The 20,636-nt window shown below is 43.4% G+C and overlaps 1 pseudogene; it reads right to left on the bottom strand.

Annotated features, from left to right (window-relative positions):
- Positions 1–20,636, bottom strand: part of LOC119279228 — a 132,107-nt pseudogene that overhangs the window by 53,236 nt on the left and 58,235 nt on the right.

Raw genomic sequence — 20,636 nt, 5'->3', positions numbered from 1 at the left:
TATATTATTTGTTTTGGGCCCTTTTTTTGCTGGTAGCCGCGGCCTCCCTCGAACTGGGCCTGCTCCAATATGTCCTGAACCGAGCCCTAGTCCAATCTACTACACAACCTATTGAACCATCGATCAACCTACGATCTTTCCCGAGACGAACTGACAGATGTGCGCCGTTGTCTCGTTTTTGATTGCTTCGTTTCCTTTGATTTTTTGCTTTAGTGATTGCTTCATTTCCTGCCCGGAAACACAGATAATTTATACAATGTTTCAATTTATTCAATTTCTTTTCTTAAAAACCGAGTATTTTAGAAATTTTAGGACCACAATTTGCATTTCGCACAGGGGCCTCAAATTTCTGGAGACGGCCCTGTAGAAGACCCGACCGATATGTCGTTGGGTTGGGCGGCGTGTTAGTCATATGTGACCGTCAGCTAGGCACATGGCGCCTGTCCGGGGACTAAGGAAGTCTGCTGGTCACGGATCGGGGACACAGTTCCTTCGCGCCGTCCTCATGACTAGCGGCGACCAAGGGGGGGCTAGGGGAAGTCGGCTAGGGACAACATGAAGACCGTTTTGATTGATGAGACCGCTATTATTCATTGTGCCAGGTCCTGAATGTTAATAGTGAAGGAAAATAAGCTCATTTCAAGAGGGCAACCTCGAGCATGTTAAAGCCACTCTAGCTAGTAGATTCTACGTTGCATGCGTATGAGTGAGAGCATCTCCAACCGCAATACCCATATTTAGCTACACAAACCAATGATGGTTAGAGGAGAGACAAGGTTTGGGGTAGCCAAAAAATATATATTATGCTTTTGCAGCTTACCCAAAGCTAAACACCCATATTTCGAGCTTCAACTTCTCCAAATGAATGAATATGTCAATTTTGGCTCATATTCATGGGAACTTGCAATTCAATGAAAAATTACTATTTCAACTACTATAATCACTATACTTTCAACTTCTAAAATTATCCATTTTGGCCACTATATCCACCGCAAGCCACAACCAATTGTGGTAATTATGAGCAAGATAGGCAAAAGTAAGCTTCTTTGTGAAGGTACGTACTCCACTCCACATCCGTTGTTGTGCACATGTTTTGAATTTGGTAGTGAAGGATGGGTTAGATGCCATGTAATCAGCTATAGAAAACATCCGTGAAAGTGCTGCATATTGGACTGCCTCACCCAAAAGGATAGGGACGTTTGAGGACATGACCAAGTATTAAAAAGTGAAAATAACAAGGAAGTTGAGACTTGATTGCAAGACTAGGTGGAACTCTACTTTCATAATGTTTGATGACGGTGTCCTGGACTAGGGGGTACCAACCTAGTTGGCCTAGAGTCATTGGCCCAAGCTTAGGGGGTCCTTGTTCTCATAAGGAAGGACACCAGAAGCCTCTCACCTCGACATGATCAAAACAGCCTCTACCGAAGACTTGACGTGTACTTTAAGGACATCTTCGGTCACCGCCATACGCACCTTCAGATCAACAACCAACCATGTAACCCTAGGTGCCCCGCCGACATGTATATAAGCCAAGGGGTCTAGCCGGTAGAGGGCCGATCATAATCACATGCGTCCTCCTAGCCTTAGGGTTAGAACACAACTTAGGATCTCGAGGTAGATCAAGCTTGTACTCGATACACAACCATCAATGCAATCAAAGCATGATGTAGGGTATTACCTCTTTGAGAGGGCCCAAACCTGGGTAAACACCACGTCCCTTGTGTCCTATTACCATCGATCCAAGATCCATAGCTCGGGACCCCCTACCCTAAGGTCTGTCGGTTTTACCACCGACATTGGTGCTTTAATTGAGAGTTCCGCTATGAGATCAAAGAAGGATCAATGGGATCGCCGGTCACCGACCCCAACGTTCAGGGCCATTGTTTCCATGATCGAGTCTTCTGTCATCGGGTCACGCCTCCTCCCTTATGAGCAAGGCTACGGTGAGCAAGAAGCTACCCACGAACTCTTCGCCTCTCAATCCGCCCCGGCCAAAAACCCCGTAAAGGGCAAGGGGCTGAGGTATTACTTGGACAGCGACCCTAATAACGGCCAGTCAGAAACAACTAAGGAATTAGATCTTAAAATCATCTCAGCCGATCCGACACCGGTATGTCCTTTACAAGATAAATACTTCGGAGCCTCGAGCCCATGGTCGAAGGGGATCAAATTTTCCCTCCCACCCACCCCCACATCGAATACTGACCGGATAATTCAGGCCCATCTGATGTCTGGGATTTAGCCTACGTGCAACTGCTACCTGATGAATCAATCAGGAAATTCTAGTCCAGGTTCCCGTCCATTAAGAACAACGTACCGAACTACCAGGATTTAGATACCATAACAGCTTTTCAGCATGGATGCAAGGATAAAGGCATCTCGAATGCCCTTACCCGCCATTGCATCCAAATGTTCTCTGGGCTATCTAATCTGGTATCAAAATTCTACACAATTGAAGATGCCTAGTTGGCCAGGGAAAACAAACTTGATCTGTGGTAAAAACATGAAGTGTGATAGGCTTACACTCCGACGCAAACATTGCACACAACCATCATCGATCGATCGACCTCGGAAAAAGAGGAAGCCGGCCGCAGGATCCAAGACTACGCTTGACGGTCTGCTAGATAAGCCATGCCCTATCCACTGCGTTCTACTAATTAAATACCAGCCCAACCCACAATCTTTGCGACTGTTGGGTGGTAAGGCAAGTAGCTAAGAGGGGCGAAGCCCTCCTTGCTGGCAGGAACTAGTATGCAGAAGAATCCTCGGATGAGGATGAGGTCCTTATGATCTATAAAATCTTCACGTCAAAAAACCATAGGAAGCGGGCTCTCAGAGAAATTGGCTCCATCCAACACGTAGCAACCCGGGGCATGTGGATAGACACACCAATTACCTTCGATCACAAAGATCATCCAAGGAGCACCCTACGAAGATGCCCAGCCACCCTGGTCCTCGACCCAATCGTTATCGTTTATTGGCTTCGAAAGTTGCTAATGGATGGAGGCAGCAGCCTAAACCTCATATACGAAGATACTCTAGAAAAGATGCAAACCGATAAACGCATCGAACAAAGCCAAACCACCTTTAAAGGAATAATACCGGGACGAGAGGCACGGTGCAGTGGAAAAATCATCTTACACGTGGTTTTGGAAAACCAAGAACTATCGATCTGAGGAAGTGGCATTCCATGTCATCCCCTTCAAAAGCGGCTATCAAGCCCTTCTGGGACGTGATGCCTTCTCAAAGTTTCAAGCAATTCCGCATTACGGCTACATGAAGCTCAAAATACCGGGTCCAAACGAGATAATTACCATCTCAAGCAACCCCTACAAAGCACTTAAAGCCAAAAATAAAACGGCATCGCTCGCCCTTGAATCACTATCTGAGGCCCTCGCAGCCGAAGAGTTGACATCATTGAGAACTATGGTCGATCGGGATGATATCATCCTTGACAAGAGTCCGAAGTCGACCTCATTCAAGTCGGCCGATGACATAGTAAAATTTCAAGTAAACCCCACCGACCCAAATTAAACAGCATCGAGTGGGGCATAGCTTGAACCAGAAATTGATGAGGTTCTACACAACTTCCTTAGAGAAAATTGGGATATATTCACCTGGCACCCCTCGAATATGCCAGGGATCCCCGAAGACTTGCCGAACACAGCATGAACATCCTGAAAGGCTATAAGCCGGTCAAGCAAGGACTTCTTTGATTCTCTGAACCCAAGCGTCAAGCAATAGGCGAAGAATTGGCTAAACTTCTTGAGGCCGAATTCATCAAAGACATTAAACACCCGACTGGCTCACTAATCTTATGATGGTACCCAAGAAGGACAAGTCCCGGTGCCTTTGCATCGATGTCAAATACCTTAACAGGGCTTGCCCTACGGACCCTTTCCCCATACCATGCATTGACCAGATCGTGGATGCCACAACAAGGCATGACTCATTGTGTTTTCTATACGCCTACTCGGCATACCACCAGATAAAGGTGAAGGAATCCGAACAGGCTGCAACCACATTCATGATGCCCTACGGGCTCTTTTCCTTTAACACAATGCCTTTCAGAGTGAAAAACACTAGCACAACGTACCAGCGTATGATCCAAACATGTTTGTAAAAACACATCAGAAAAACCGTAGAGGCTTATATCGGCGATGTGGTTGTCAAAACCAAACATGCCGGACAACTGGTCGACAACCTTCGCGAAACATCCACCAGTCTACGGGAGTACCAAATTAAGCTCAACCCCTAAAAATGCGTCTTTGGTGTGCTGGCGGGTAAACTCCTCGGCTTCATTGTGTCCAGCCGAGGAATTGAAGCCAACACATCCAAAATTCGAGCTTTGGCCTGACTAGAGAGGTGCCAACCGAGCTCAAACACGTCCAAAAATTGGCAGGCTGTGTGGCCACTTCATCTCAAAGCTCGAGAGAAAAGCCCTACCCCTTTTTAGATTGCTGAAACAAACCAAGAATTTTAAGTGGATCACTGAGGCAGCGATCGCCCCGGAAGATAATTAAAGCCCTCCTCGCCACAAATCCCATTTTAACGACACCAGACACATGTGAGCCGATGATACTATACATCTCAGCCACTAACCAGATAGTCAACGCGGTTCTCATGGTCGAACGAGAAATGGAGGGCCATAAGCTTCAGGTTGAAAAGCCCGTGTACTATGTCTCCGAAGTCCTAACTCCGTGTAAAACACGATATCCACATTATGAGAAGATAGCCTATACTTTCAACTACTAAAATTATCCATTTTAGCCACTATATCCACCGCAAGCCACAACCATATCATGTTCGTATTTCATCTACAGAGATGGAGATAGCGGCGGCTGCAAAGGGATAACTTGATGGATGAGCAACGCCTTCCACCAAAGGGTTTTCTTCTCCTTATACGGTCGTCTCGATCATGAAATAGGGTTTCAGGGCCAATGCGTTGCGATTTGACTCTGGATCACTAGTAGAAAATAGGGCTTTGGTCCTAGCCAGATTAGAGCTTTAGACTCGGTCGAGTTACGAACCGGGACTAATGGGTGCATCAGTCCCGGTTCGAGCGGCCAGGGCGTCGGCCGGGCCTCGGCAGGCACTAGTCCCGGTTCGTCTAACCCCTTTCGTCCCGGTTCCAGACACGAACCGGGACTAAAGGTCTTCGCTCCTAGCGCAGCTCCTTTAGTCCTAGTTGGTGGCTGGAACTGGGACTAAAGGTCAGTCTTTTGTCCCGGTTCTAGCCACCAACCGGGACTAAAGACATTGGTTGTCAATTAGCACATTTCTGGGTAGTGGCCATTGTTTAGGGGATCGATCTCGGGCCATATGCTCTGGGTTGAATCATAGCAGAGAAAGCGGTCGTTGCCTACTCTACAACTATTATTTCAAGCTCAATGACCCACTATTCTTTGCCAAGATTTTCCGGTGATGCTTCTGGAGGGGAGACATGTGTTCAACCATATTCGAGAGGGATTGATGGTGTATGATGATTACTTCAAATGCAAGTCTGATGCCCTTGGAAAGGTTGGCTTATCCTCTTATCAAAAATGTACTACAACTGTTCAGATGATTGCATATGGAATTCCCGGTGATCTTTTTGCGGATGATGGTATCTATCATAAGGGGTCAACTATTGTGAACACAATCTTTGCTCCCATAGGAGAGAAGAGGGCTAGGTTTTCCCAAAAAACAAGAGAGTGCTTGGAAAAATGTGGAGCGTGCTTTTCGTGTGCTCTAATCATGCTGGGCTATTGTTCAGCACCCTGCTAGAACATGAGGCACTAGGAGGATGTAGGAGGTGATGGTTGCTTATGTGATCATGCATAACATGGTCGTAGAGGGGGGGCTACGAGAAGTCGTCTAGGGACAACATGAAGACCGTTTTGATGAGACCGCTATTATTCATTGTGCCAGGTCCTGAATGTTAATAGTGAGAGAAAATAAGCTCATTTCGAGAGGGCAACCTCGAGCATGTTAAAGCCACTGTAGTAGATTCGACATTGCATGCGTATGAGTGAGAGCATATCCAACCGCAATACCCATATTTTTCTACCCAAACCAATGATGGTTAGAGGAGAGAGAAGGTTTTGGTAGCCAAAAAATATATATTATGCTTTTGCAGCTTACCCTAAGCTAAATACCCATATTTCGAGCTTCAACTTCTCCAAATGAATGAATATGTCAATTTTGGCTCATATTCGTGGGAACTTGCAATTCAATGTAAAATTACTATTTCAACTACTATAATCACTATACTTTCAACTACTAAAATTATCTATTTTAGCCACTATATCCACTGCAAGCCACAACCATATCATGTTCGTATTTCATCTACAGAGATGGAGATAGCGGCGGCTACAAAGGGATAACTTGATGGATGAACAACGCCTTCCACCAAAGGGTTTTCTTCTCCTTATACGGTCCTCTTGATCATGAAATAGGGTTTCAGGGCCAATGCGTTGCGATTTGACTCTGGATCACTAGTAGAAAATAGGGCTTTGGTCCTAGCCAGATTAGAGCTTTAGACTCGGTCGAGTTACGAACCGGGACTAATGGGTGCATCAGTCCCGGTTCGAGCGGCCAGGGCGTCGGCCGGGCCTCGGCAGGCACTAGTCCCGGTTCGTCTGACCCCTTTCGTCCCGGTTCCAGACACGAACCGGGACTAAAGGTCTTCGCTCCTGGCGCAGCTCCTTTAGTCCTAGTTGGTGGCTGGAACCGGGACTAAAGGTCAGTCTTTTGTCCCGGTTCTAGCCGCCAACCGGGACTAAAGACATTGGTCGTCAATTAGCACATTTCTGGGTAGTGGCCATTGTTTAGGGGATCGATCTCGGGCCATATGCTCTGGGTTGAATCACAACAGAGAAAGCGGCCGTTGCCTACTCTACAACGATTATTTCAAGCTCAATGACCCACTATTCTTTGCCAAGATTTTCCGGCGATGCTTCCGGAGGGGAGACATGTGTTCAACCGTGTTCGAGAGGGATTGATGGTGTATGATGATTACTTCAAATGCAAGTCTGATGCCCTTGGAAAGGTTGGCTTATCCTCTTGTCAAAAATGTACTATAATTGTTCAGATGATTGCATATGGAATTCCCGGTGATCTTGTGGATGAGTATCTCCGCATGAGTGAGTCCACATACCTTCAAGCATTCTACAGGTTCGGCAAAGTTGTGGTTGCAGTGTTTGACCCGGAGTACTTGAGAGAACCAAATGTTGTGGATACAACCAGGTTGTTAGCGATCAATGAGTCAAGAGGCTTTCCGGGAATGTCTGGAAGCATAGATTCTATGCATTGGGAGTGGAAGAATTGTCCATTTACTTGGCAGGGGCAAAATAAGGGACATGTTAAATCTTGCACGGTCATATGATGTTGTGGCATCACAAGATCTCTATATTTGGCACTCTTTTTTTTGGCATGGCATGTTTTCACAATGATATCAACGTGCTTCAGCGCTCTACGGTGTTCGCAAGGCTTTCAGAAGGCAACTCCCCAAAGGTCAACTTTGAGATCAATGGCCACCACACAACAAGAGATATTACCTAGCTAATGGTATCTATCCCCTTTTTGCGGATGATGGTATCTATCCTAAGGGGTCAACTATTGTGAAGTCAATCTTTGCTCCCATAGGAGAGAAGAGGGCTAGGTTTTCCCAAAAAAACAGGAGAGTGCTTGAAAAAAATGTGGAGCATGCTTTTGGTGTGCTCTAATCACGATGGGCTATTGTTCAGCACCCTGTTAAAACATGAAGCACTAGGAGGATGTAGGAGGTGATGGTTGCTTATGTGATCATGCATAACATGATCGTAGAGGATGAGCGTGATGACAACCTCTTTGACCAAGGGTGGGATTACCAGGGTGAAAACATTGAGCCTCAGTATAGAGCGGCAACATTTGCACAATTCACCAAATTTCGTCAAGAAATGTGTGATTGGACAACTCACATTCAATTTCAGAATGATTTGATTGAGCATATGTCGACTCACATAGGAAACCAATAGATATGTCTGCTCTTTTCTTTCAATGTATTTGCTACAATTTTAAATTCATTTGGTTGTAAACTATGATATTTTTATTTATTATGTTGTAAAAACCATGTGACTTATTTGTGTAATTATGTGCAACGTTTTATTTTTATTTGTTTATTTGATTTATATTCATAGAATGTCCAAATTCAGAAAAAAATGGCAAACAAAATGGTGAGGCGGGCCAAATGAGTCGGAAGGTCAGGCGCATTGCCCAGAAATGTGCGGCCAAGGGCAGACGCCGCCCCTACAGCAGATCCAAACGGGCAAAAAAGGAACAAATTCTGCTTCCGTTTATGTCGACACGTTGGAGTTGGCCTCACACAATTTTTACTGCTCACTCCCCATGAATACCAATGCGTATAATCATTATATCTCCTAATCCTTTATTTTAGTCCAAAATTTTCCAGATTACTACCTTTTTCCAGATTTAATGAAAGGCCAGTAAATGATGCAAATTTCATTGATGTCATTCCCTTCCCAAGCACAACTTCCATCAAACAGCTTGCGTACCCCAATAGAGGATGGCCATTCTTCATCCAGCAATGAGAAAAAGGAAGATGCAAGGACTTGCAGCTATAGATCAAGTAACCATTCACTGGATTTCCTAGCATCATGATCTAGAGATTGACCAAGGTTTGCACCTACATAGATAAATTAAAAAAAAAAGCAATCGCGTAGATATAGAAAGAAGCGTAATCTAGACGCGGCATTTCAGCACAAAGGTCTAGATGCTCCGAGTGTGAACAGTAAAATCATTTTAAATAGCCAAAAAAATGTTTTTTTTTGTGGTGCAATATGGTCGAATGTGTGATGCATTTGAGGTTAGTTAGGAATATTACGGAAAGAAAATTTAGCTTTTACGTACGTGTATTGTTGGTACCAAATTTGATGGAGTTTGGACATTTTAGGAGTTCATGGCAAAAAGACAAATTTCAAGCCTGTGAAGAAGTTTTTTTTAACAAAAACACTGTTCATAGCTGATTTTGTCTTTTTTGGCACGAGGTTCTCGAATGTTGTTTGCCCACGAATTTTTGCACACACCTGGTGCACTCAAGAATCTTGCATGGAGAAAAGTTTATTTTTTATATTTTATTTTGATTGTATTGTTCATCGGGTGTAAATGAACCCGGGCACCAAATTGAATTAACGGCTTAATCTTCACAATCTGCTTTCTCTTCGGTTCTTCTTTAATAGTATGTTGCATGTCTGGTCGCATGGATAGCCCAAGCCTGCTTCTTTTCCAGATGCGAACTCCCACTCGTCTTGCGAGTTGCGACTCTTCCTTTTTTTTTTCTTGATTGGTGATATAGTGCCTGTTCGGCAGGCCTCCGCTCCGCAGCTCAGCTCCTGGAGCGGTTGGAGTAGCTGCGGAGTGCGCCGAACGCGTTGGCTTCGTGCCTCTCCCACAGCGGAGCGGGGCGGTTTGCATGCCATTTTTTTTTCTCGAATACGCACGAGTGTGCGTATCATCTATTAAGAGAAGAAGGCATGCCACTTTTTGGAGTTGCAAAAGTGCCGCTCCCTGTATTGTATGAGGACTCTGAACTCTCCCTGTATCTCTCGACTACTCCTGAATCCCAAATGTCCCTCTCCAATCACTCTTCCCCTCTATCCTGGAGTGAGTAAGGGCGTTACATGTAGGTGGACGTTGGATTTATGGTATAGAAGCATGTGTGTGTACGCATGGTTAGATGCTCACGTGAGCTAATAAGTGCAGTCGCTAAGGAATGCAATTGTTGAAGCGCAAGAGCTTCCTGTGAGAAGGACTGTTGCAAACCTAAGTTTCACCAGGGAAGCTCTCGAAATTTCTGGCACGGCATCACGTCTGCATGACAACCTTGTCAAGTCCTCCGCGACGACGCCTGCAAGACAACTTTGGCAAGTCCTCCGCAACGACAACAACCTTGGCAAGTCCTCCGCAATATCGTCGACAGAATGGCCACAAGGCCAGCTAGATTCATCTTCTTGAAAAATTTCATACTCGCTAGCCTACCCCAACTTGTTTGGGAATTGTTGTTCGAAAATTACCGACGAGGGATTAAAGGGGAATAGGAGCACAGCTCATAATGATGAAGTTGAGTGGAGCTGCAGGAAACAAGAATGAATAACAGACCAAGGGAGCAATTTGGTTTTAGTTTTCCCACCCTCACAAGGTGGAACAGACAAAAATGTGTTTTATGTGTGATAGGAGTTACCCATTCAGAACCAGATCACCAAGACCATTACAAATATCATGCAAGATAGAGATCTTACATTACAAATATCATGAAGACCATTACAAATAACAGACCTCATTAAGTCTTATACATAATTAGATAGAGATTTCACATCTGCCCAGACACCACAGATAGACAATACTCAGATATAGAGTGCCCTTAAATACAAAATGACAGCAGACAGATAGCTATTACCTTCATAGGTAGCTAAACGATAGGTAGGGAGATAGCTAGCTTTTAGCTTGATAGGCAGATAAACGATAGGTAGGGATTCTCGTTAGATCATTAACGCATGGCAAGGAGAGCACCGCCTGTCGTGCCAGTCATGAAAACAATTAAGGCAGCAGTCTCCCTCGTCCGCTTCCTGTTCAATAGCTTTGTGTTCTCGTCGAAAACCCGGCTGAGCAATGCAGAAATGTCAGAACAAATAAACAAATGCATGAATGAACAAATGACCAAAAATATATGGTTTTCTTACCGGATGTGTGGATCCGAAAGATCCAAGTCAAGACCTTTAGAGAGCTTGGGACCCTTGGCCTATCAAAGATGGCAGTGATTCCAAAAGAAAGTAATTAATTGGAATCATGATTGGACAAGCCTCAAAAACAAGTACTCAAAAAAATAGTGAATGATTTGCGATGCTTTGTCCAAAACCAGATATGGTAATTAGAGCATGTTTGGATGGGTTAAAGAAGGTTCAAGATTTACACTAAATTGTACCAGGAAATGCAGCAGCCAACCTTCTTTTTTAGCTTTCATTCATTTATGTATGACCAGACTGGGCAAGGGTAGTGGTATATGTGGTCACCGCGCAGTTGCCCACTAAAAACTAGACTAGTTATAGTGGTCATCCCAGACTCCAACTGGAATTCGGCGGGCAAACAGAGGAACAAGTAGATTTGCTTCTGCAGCCCCTAAGGTGACCTATCAATTAATCCAGCTATGCCATCAGAGTCAAGACCTTTAGAGAGCTTGGGACCCTTGGCCTATCAAAGATGGCAGTGGTTCCAAAAGAAAGTAATCATGATTGGACAAAAAAGCTACTGAGTACAAGATAGTGAACGATTGCAATGCTTTGTCCAAAAGAGCATGTTTGGATGGGTTAAAAAAGATTCAAGTTTTCCACAAAATTTTTACCAAGAAATACGGGCATGTGTCTAGCCAACCTTCTTTTTTAGCTTCAATGTATGTATAACCACTGGGTAAGGGCAGCAACATATGTGGTGACCTGGCAGTTGCCCACTAAAAAGCTACTCCCTCCGTTCTAAATTACTCGTCGACGAGTAATTTGGAACGGAGGGAGTAGAATAGTTATGGTGTTCATCCCAGACTCCAACTGGATCTCTACGTGCGGGCAAACAGAGGAATAAATAGATCTGCTTCTTCTGCAGCACCCCTGCCCTAAGGTAAGGCCACCTATCGATTCATCCATCTAGGCCATCCAAGTCGCAATCCATACGGCAACGGGCGGCAAATTCATCATCCGAATCGAGAATCGTTCCAGGAACATGCGACAAGCTCGCGTGTCCCCATAAAAATCTAAAATTTCTACGATAAGGAACAAGGCGGCATGGCCTGCGAATCGATCCAAATCTCAATCCCTAAGATAACGTGCGATAAATTGGCGGATGGCCGGCAAAGATGAGGAATCGCTTAGCGCAGCATGGGATTTCGTCCGACTGGAGTCAAATCAAGGGACAGAGATTGCGCTAGGAGGGATGGGATGGGATGGGGAGCGAACCTGAGGACGGCAGACCGCCCAAGCCTGCTTGAGAGAGGCGACGGGGGCCTTCAGCTTCGCGGCAACGGTGCGCAGCGCCATAGCTACCAACAGCACCAGACCAGAAGATGGCTTCGACGAAGAGGAAGAGGAAGACGACGGCGGCTCTGCTCGTCCAGGCCTCGGGATCCCCTTCTTAAACAACTGGACCGCCTCGGTCTCCAACGGGGCCCGCCAGATTGCTGGGCTGGGCTCGGCCTCGGCCTCTTCTCGTCTTGTCCAGATTCTTTTTTTTTTTGAATATCGTCTTGTCCAGATTCTAATCTAACAACAAAACAAATACTAGTATTCTCCTCTTGTCCCACAGCTTCTAGGTCCACATAAAACATTCCTTTTTCTTTTCTCAAAAAAATAAAAATAAAATAAAACATTCCTTCTTTCCCTAAAAAAAACATAAAACATTACTTCAAAAAAATACTCCCTCCATCCAAAAACACTAGATATATCCATCCATTTGAGAGACAAGTTTAGAACAAATCTTTTCGGACGGAGGGAGTAAAAATAAGAAACGTCCACAAAACACAAATCTTGTTTTTTGGGGTTACCAAAGTTCCCTTGTCCACCCTATTTTTCCTCCTTCGTTTTGGTTTTTCATTTATTATCGGAGTTATTCTTCTTTTTTCTAAAAAAATAATAACACCAACTCAAATGGCTCACATCTTATTGAATTTAGCAAATAAATTCATGCTTTATTTACTATATAAGTCAATATGTATATTTTTTTTCGTTGCTGACGGCTGTTTGCATTGATTTGACTCATCACATGCAAATTTTCCACCTTCTCTTTGCACACGACGTACTCCTTGTTGCTTTTTTAAGGCCGGACTTGATCAAGCTACATACATCAAGGGTGTCATTAACAACCAACTTTAATACAAAGTTGGGGCATCCATTTTGGAATCAGAGGGGAGTATGAGAGTGCAACTGGTCAGCTAATAAATCCGCTTAGGTGCTCGATCCAATTCGGTGCGTCATGCCCATAAGGTACCCAACAAGAGACTAGTAGAATGCCCGTGCGTTGCTACGGGCTATAATACATATAAATAAAGAAAACAATGATAAAGATTGTCTCTAAGACCGAAACTCATTTGTCTGTTGCTACCGGCTATAATATATATAAATGAAGGAAACAAATGATAAATGTTGTCTCCAAGGCCGAAACTCATTTATCCCTCATACGTCCGGACGTGTTCGGACACCGAAACTCATTTATCCCTCATACGTGCGGACGTGTTCGGACATCAAATGAGCACCCAACGGATTCTCCAAAATCCAACCGGCTGGACAGTCCGGATTGCCCCAAATCCAAACCATACGTGAAGAAATACGTGGTTGTTCGGACGGGAAACATTTTCTATGCTTTCTTTGACTCTTTTGTTTCTTTATATGAGAAATTATCCCGAACGACAAATGAGTGGAGCAACACAAAAAACCCACCCTACAACGCATCTTCTCTTTTTGCTACCTGACCCATCCCTTCCCGCTCCGTTTCCCACCGTAGCAGGACATTTCATGCTGGAGCCCGCTCCTATTAAAACTGGATGACCTCCACCTCACCTTCACCATGGCGTCCTCTCCTTTTCACGGTACTTCCCCACGGACCGCCGAGGAGTCCCCCGCCAACCGCCCACTCTCCACCATGATCCTCTCTCCACGTGTTTGTGTCGATCCTCCGGCCTTTATCAAGGGGGAGGAGGCGTGCGCCAACCATGATGCCCCCGAGCCAAGAAGACAGATTCGATGTCTCCAGAGCCATTGCCACGGTCCGCTGTGTCCGTTATTAACCCTTGAAGCAACCAACCAATGCATTTACCTTTCTATCCTAACCAAACAAATTATACGACTTGATGACAAAAATATGAATCGCTCGATCATGCAATTTGCTACAAAGCCATCTCTAATGAAACATAAGTTGCCACGTTTTCTTGAGTAGGAAAATTATTTCGCTCAGACATAACTAAACAGACTAACCCCTACCCCCATCCACAACTGTCGCATAATATAAGTGGGAGGCATGCATGTGCCCTTGCCGCCTCAGCCTGCGTCGCGTGCTGGCTGCCGGCCAGAGCACCCACCCGATCCAGATCTGGCCAGGACGCCCACAGCCGCCACCCGCGTAGGCACGCCCCACCACGCCCCCGATGAGCAGCCGCCCGCGCCGCCAACCCAGGACGCCACCATCGTGCCGCCCCGGCCGCCGCAACGCCGCACCGTCCTGTAGAAATGCGCGCCTCCGCTTCGAGTCGTCGTCCCGCACCGGCCCACCATGAGGAAGGGGAAGATGCCCCGCCGCCACCGACGCCGGCAAGAGAGGGGGAGGAGGAGGCGCGCTAGGGTTCGCCTTGCCCCTCGCGGGAGCAGACGAGAAGGTGCACCAAAATCACTTCCTTAGCTCGCAACCATCCTATATGAGCATTATAAGTCGTCATCTTGGAGTATTAACATGGAAGAATATAAAATTATGAAACAATGAATACTCACCCTGCAAATTGGTTGATTTAGTCCATCCCACTTTATGCATCACTTTGGATTCCCTGCAAACTTGCACACAATCGTCAGAGGAATTATTTTTTTTTGCAAACATGGTGAAAACAATGATACATGATTGTAACAATAATAACTTACGGAAAAAATTAGGTCCAAGTAGTGATCAATGGTCTCTTTCAACATATGTTGCTTGTCGCATGCCACTACGCGCCCTGCCATGTTGAAAGACTCGTGGTCCATGGGTCCATGTGCATCTTACATATGTCTTGAATTTTCTCGAGACTTCTGCTAATTGGATAAGCTTAAACTTGAGAGAATATTATATTAATATCTAGTTATCTGCACTGAACACACATATAGAACTTCTACGGTTGATCTAACAAACTCCATCAAGTTGTATGTTGTACCGGCTACAGATATCTCACAAATTCAGTGGAGTTACTTGCTGTAGGTTCTTCTCATTTATGTCAATACATGATTTCTCGCAAGCCACAGAGACCTCGCCGATAAATATAAATCACAAGGGAAATTATCTAGGCTTACTTGCACAATCAAATCATCCTCGGGCAAATAAAGCTGTAGTTGTTCATCTAAGGCTGCAGACCTTGTAGTTTGGAAGGTGGAAGCACCTAGAAAATAAGCATAACATATTCGAAACACCATTTTCTTTTCTAGCAGGTAACCGCACATCTCCACTACAGCAAAAGAAGATGGCATGCTAAAAAATCATTATTGATCACAAAAGGATGTATTTAACTAAAATGCCTAAGACCAAACAATACACCAAAATGTTAAATAGTAGGCATAATTGTTATTAGAGTAGTGCTAATCAGAAGGTAAAAATATTATGTTGATCATGCATACGTTAGGATATAATATAGTTTGGTTGAACCAAGATATAAAATGAAGAACATTTTCACTTATGCTATCATACTACCTTAAGTTTCCGTATTCACGCAAACTCGTGAATTACAAAATTGCTAGTTTCATTATCTGCACAGGAAAATAAAGAACCATTGACATATAATGTTTCCTTGTCTCTTCTCTTTGTAAGACTAATTCCCAAATTCCAGCTGGTAGTAATTAAAACATTTTCCAAACCTTCAGAATACTCGCATATTTCCATCATGAACTCAGTATATGTGTCTAGAATTCCAGTTGCAAACTGACCAAAGGCCCTAGTAGCGCAAGTATGCAAATTGGTATCAAGGCAAACTTATACAGAAATGGTGCAGGCTAATTCTGTATAAAGAAACAGTTAGCTTCCACTGTTCAGTACAATAAATAAAGTATCACGTTCAAGACAAATCTGATAGAGTGTGAATAAATCGATAAGTAAATCAATAAGCTGCATACTCTAAAAGCTCAGAGATCTTTGATGTCGTAGAAGTTATTAATCTTCTACTCGTTTCAGAAATCCCTCTAAGCTAGTGTTACAAAAAGGGAAAATCAGAGCTAACGAAGGGCATTGTCATATTGCAGTGCTCCTCTCGAGATCCCCTTGCTCATAGTCAGTAAAAGGCTTACAACAATTGATCTTGGCTCCGCATTTACTTTACCTTGTCAATGTTGAGAAAAACAAGGATTGAGCTGCAGGTGGTTCTCACCTACTTTAGCAGCTTTGTACAGCTAAAGGCCTAAAGCTTATCATGGCGCAGTCAACAAACATAACTTGCAAGTATTATTTTACACTTAATCAGCAGATGTTTCTCAAACACAAAATGCAGGCAACTGTACAAGTAGGAACTAAAATTCGTGCAAGTAGTCAGAAGATTTCCAAAGCAAAATAAATAAAATGTAAATAAAGAATAGCTTATCTTCAGTACATGATTTCTCCTAAGAAGGCATGCGAGATGAACAAACTATGTAGCGCAATAAGGGGCCTGATGAATTAACAACCTAACAATAACGAGCAGCATTGCGTGGACAGAGGAAGGGAACGGTGAGTCGACCAAATCAGTGAACTTATCACTGAAGCCCTGCTTCGCTAGTCGGTCGCGCATCCTTGGGATGGTAATCAGCGAGAGGTCGATGCAGGTGATGCCGCAGGTGACACCCTCCAGCAGATGCTCTTCCCAGAGTTGTGAAATTGCTGCACCCAATATTAACACAGCAACACGCAATAAACGCTGAAATTCAGGAACTTGCAGATCAGGTGTCCATCTCCTCTACCTTCTTCCTTGCTGCTTCCTTCTCCTCATCTGTTTGATCCCCATGAGGCTGACATGCGGCATATATGCTGCAATCGTGTGAAAAAATAGTCGTTTACAGTTAAATCAAATATCATATTAGATCAAATATGCTGACACGTGACATGTGGCATATATGCAAGTATTCATGTTAAATCAACATTCATGACCATATCAGATAACCCTTTCCTGCCAGCATTCCCAGATGCAGAGGTTGTTGAGGATTTATAGTAGTAAGATGATCATATGCTTCCTCAAACTACCTGATTATTAGAGGGTGGAACTTGGTTCCAAGTTGATGCATTAGTTGGGGCTGCGACGCAGATTTCTACCAACAATAAAAGATCCAAAGAAATGAAAGCATCTTCAGAAATCATAGATATCTTCAGTTTGTACAAAATAAAATCCTAGAAAGAAAAGCTTGAATCACAGTACCTTAGCCTTGGCGAGATCCAAATGCACATAAATGTAGTACAGAAAGTGATGTGTAATATCATTGTAGTTGTTTACAAGCCTGACAAGAATTCATATAAAGTAAGATTAAAATGCAGCTAACCAATGTCAAATGGGTCATAGGTCAGACCACCATTGACAATAACATAGTCACCATCCCTTGTATATAAACAAAAAAAGACAAAGATGTCAAGTTTATATTGCATAGGAAACCAACTATATTGTAAAGTTTATATTGTATCACAAAGTTACAGAGATGATTCGTTTGCATCATAAAGTCTCTGATGGCACCGTCATCTTCTTCAGTTCTGTCTGACACCTTGAAGAAGACTAAGATCACCCTAACTTGGTACTGCATCGGCGACACCAGCACCGGGTAGAGAGAGAGAGAGAGAGAGAGAGAGAGAGAGAGAGAGAGAGAGAGAGACGAGTAGACTGCGACCAGATCTCATTCCCTGCTGCCACTGGTCCCCATTCCCGTCTGCCACCGGCCAGCGTTCTCCGGATCCCCCGCTGCCATCACTTGCACACAGAGAAAGGAGAGGCCAGGGCATCCCGGGCAGAGAGATGAGAGGAGGCGCTGACCTACATAGCTCGCCCTCACCACTGTGTGTCGCCGCTCCAGAACGATTAGGAGAAGCTAGGGGAAATAATTTTGGTAGTGTGGGCTGATTTTCCAGGCGTTCGTTTTGGCAGGAAATCGGTAGGAAAGACCAAAGGCGGAGATGGGTTATGTTTGGAAAATATCGATGGAGTTCCTTCATTCGGAGGAACGAAACGAACGAAATCAAACCATACCATCACCGCCGCAAACTCCCCTTTAGGAGTACAGATAATAGTTAATATTCCATAACAAACTAAAAACCGGACATGGGAGGATGGGCATCTGTTCCTAGACAAATCGGTGGGAGTCAGGAATCGCTGCAAGGTTAAAAATAAAAAACAGAGGAGGTTAGGATCGATTGAGGTGGTGGAAACGACCTAGTAACTCCCCGGCTTTAATAACAGGCCATAAATTGGAAGGCAACCTTTTACAGGAAATATCACGTATATTTGTTTAAATGAATGATCATTAAATTCCATAAAATTTCTATCCTAAGAATATCTAACACATTAATCTTAAGAGCAACAGTAACTAAAGAACAACAAGTAGCTAGATGTCCTCAATGGTGACACAACAGTTGAGGTTGGGGATATGCAGCTTCATTTCTTCGAGAAGTCAAACTATCTGTACAACGACATGCATAAGCAAATAGGAATAATCTGAAATGGGAAGGATTATACTATTTTGTCTTGTTGAGTTCGCTTCCCAGTTAAATATGTTCCATTTCTTTTTATTACAAAATCAGAGCCCCTCCATTTAGTAAGAGGCTCAAATTAACGCTGATAGTCTAGACATGCTACACAGAAATCATGGAAGGGCCTAACACTGATAACATTACCATTGTATATCTAGTCATAGTATTCCAACTATCCCACCAAAAATAAAGGGAAGAAAATTAGAATACACATAGGCTAGAAAAAAATGATTACCATGATCTTAAATAAGCAACCAATAGAGCAGTGTCGTTCCCACAAAGGCAAATGAGAGAGTACAACAAAACTGGAAGTACCAATCATCATATCGTGAAATGTGTTGTTTTCTTCATCAACGGATCTAACAAAAATGAATTGAGTTAGAAACCTGATCAGGTGCAAGCATGCAGTATAGAACAGTGGGTAAAAGAAAGGAATAAAATACAATATTGAATAATCTCCTCACTCATAAGGTGCTTTTGCAAGAAAGGAATTAAATTCAATATTGAACAATTGATCTCTTGTTTTCAGCTTGACTTGATTCTATTGCTAACTGCATTCCCAAAAAATAATGCCCGCGTTCTAAAATTTGAGTCATCTAGCAAAACGTAGTTCAGTTTATAAAGTTGTTGGTGCAGGCATCCCATGATGGTCATATTTTTGCAGAATTTAGTTAGAACCATCAAGTGAGCTTTAGTTAACTCACAAGCTTATGTGCATCTAGAACTTTAAGTTATACTCAAATCTACAAAGGTGAAAAAACATGCAAGAACTAAGAATAGATCATGTACTTCTAACAAAATCTCAAAACTGGCACATGAGGGGACATATCCCAATATTTAACGTAAGTCGGCATGAAGATGTCCCCAAGATACAAACTTCGTATAATTTATCATGAAAACTGTCCCTGGTAGAGAAAATTGTCCCTGGTAGAGTAAGTCCAAATTTTCATCAATCTTTATTATATCAAAAACTTTTGTTTTCTTCAATTAAATATGCATACCAGACCTCTCCAACAAGATGCACCTCTCCAGAATGCTTTATGAACCTGATAGATATAGGAAGCATGTAGCCATACCTATTCTTGCATGTGCATGTCGAGTTTGAAAAAAACAAGGTAGCAACATCTTTCCAATAGTTTGCTGAGTGCTAATCACCTTGCAGGCTGAAGAAACACCTCGGCCTCTTCTCGTCTTGTCCAGATTCTAACAACAAAACAAATAGTATTCTCCTCTTGTCCCACAGCTTCTAGGTCCACATAAAACATTCCTTCTTTCCCTAAAAAAACATAAAACATTCCTTCAAAAAATACTCCCTCCATCCAAAAAAACTAGATATATCCATCCATTTGAGAGACAAGTTTAGAACAAATTTTTTCGGACGGAGGGAGTAAAAATAAGGAAGGTCCACAAAACACAAATCTTGTTTTTTGGGGTTACCAAAGTTCCCGTGTCCACCCTATTTTTCCTCCTCCGTTTTGGTTTTTCATTTATTATTGGAGTTATTCTTCTTTTTTCTAAAAAAAATAACACCAACTCAAATGGCTCACATCTTATTGAATTTAGCAAATAAATTCATGCTTTATTTACTATATAAGTCAATATGTATATTTTTTTCTTTGCTGACGGCTGTTTGCATTGATTTGACTCATCACATGCAAATTTTCCACCTTCTCTTTGCACACGACGTACTGCTTGTTGTTTTTTTAAGGCCGGCCTTGATCAAGCTACATACATCAAGGGTGTCATTAACAACTAACTTTAATACAAAGTTGGGTCATCCATTTTGGAATCAGGGGGAGTATGAGAGTGCAACTGGTCAGCTAATAAATCCGCTTAGGTGCTCGATCCAGTTCGGTGTGTCATGCCCATAAGGTACCCAACAAGAGATCCTACGGGAATTGCAAATCCAAGTGCAAGAGTTTGAAGAAAAATATTTAGGCCTCCCCACTCTGGACGGGCGGATGCATGAGGGTAAATTCCGGAATCTGCAGGAGAGACTAACTAAGCTATCTTGCTCTGGGAGGACACCTTGTCTCAAGATGGGAATGAAACGTTGATTAAGGCTACAGCTCATGCCTTTTGCACTAAAATAATGGGAGTGTTCAAGTTGCCTTATTCTGTTTGTGACACACTTAATGTGCTTGCTTCAGAACTTTTGGCGGGGACCTAAAAATGGCAAGAGGAAA

Source organism: Triticum dicoccoides, chromosome 3B (genome assembly GCF_002162155.2).
Source record: "Triticum dicoccoides isolate Atlit2015 ecotype Zavitan chromosome 3B, WEW_v2.0, whole genome shotgun sequence".
NCBI lineage: Eukaryota > Viridiplantae > Streptophyta > Magnoliopsida > Poales > Poaceae > Triticum > Triticum dicoccoides.
This window is presented reverse-complemented; position numbering and strand designations above follow the sequence as displayed.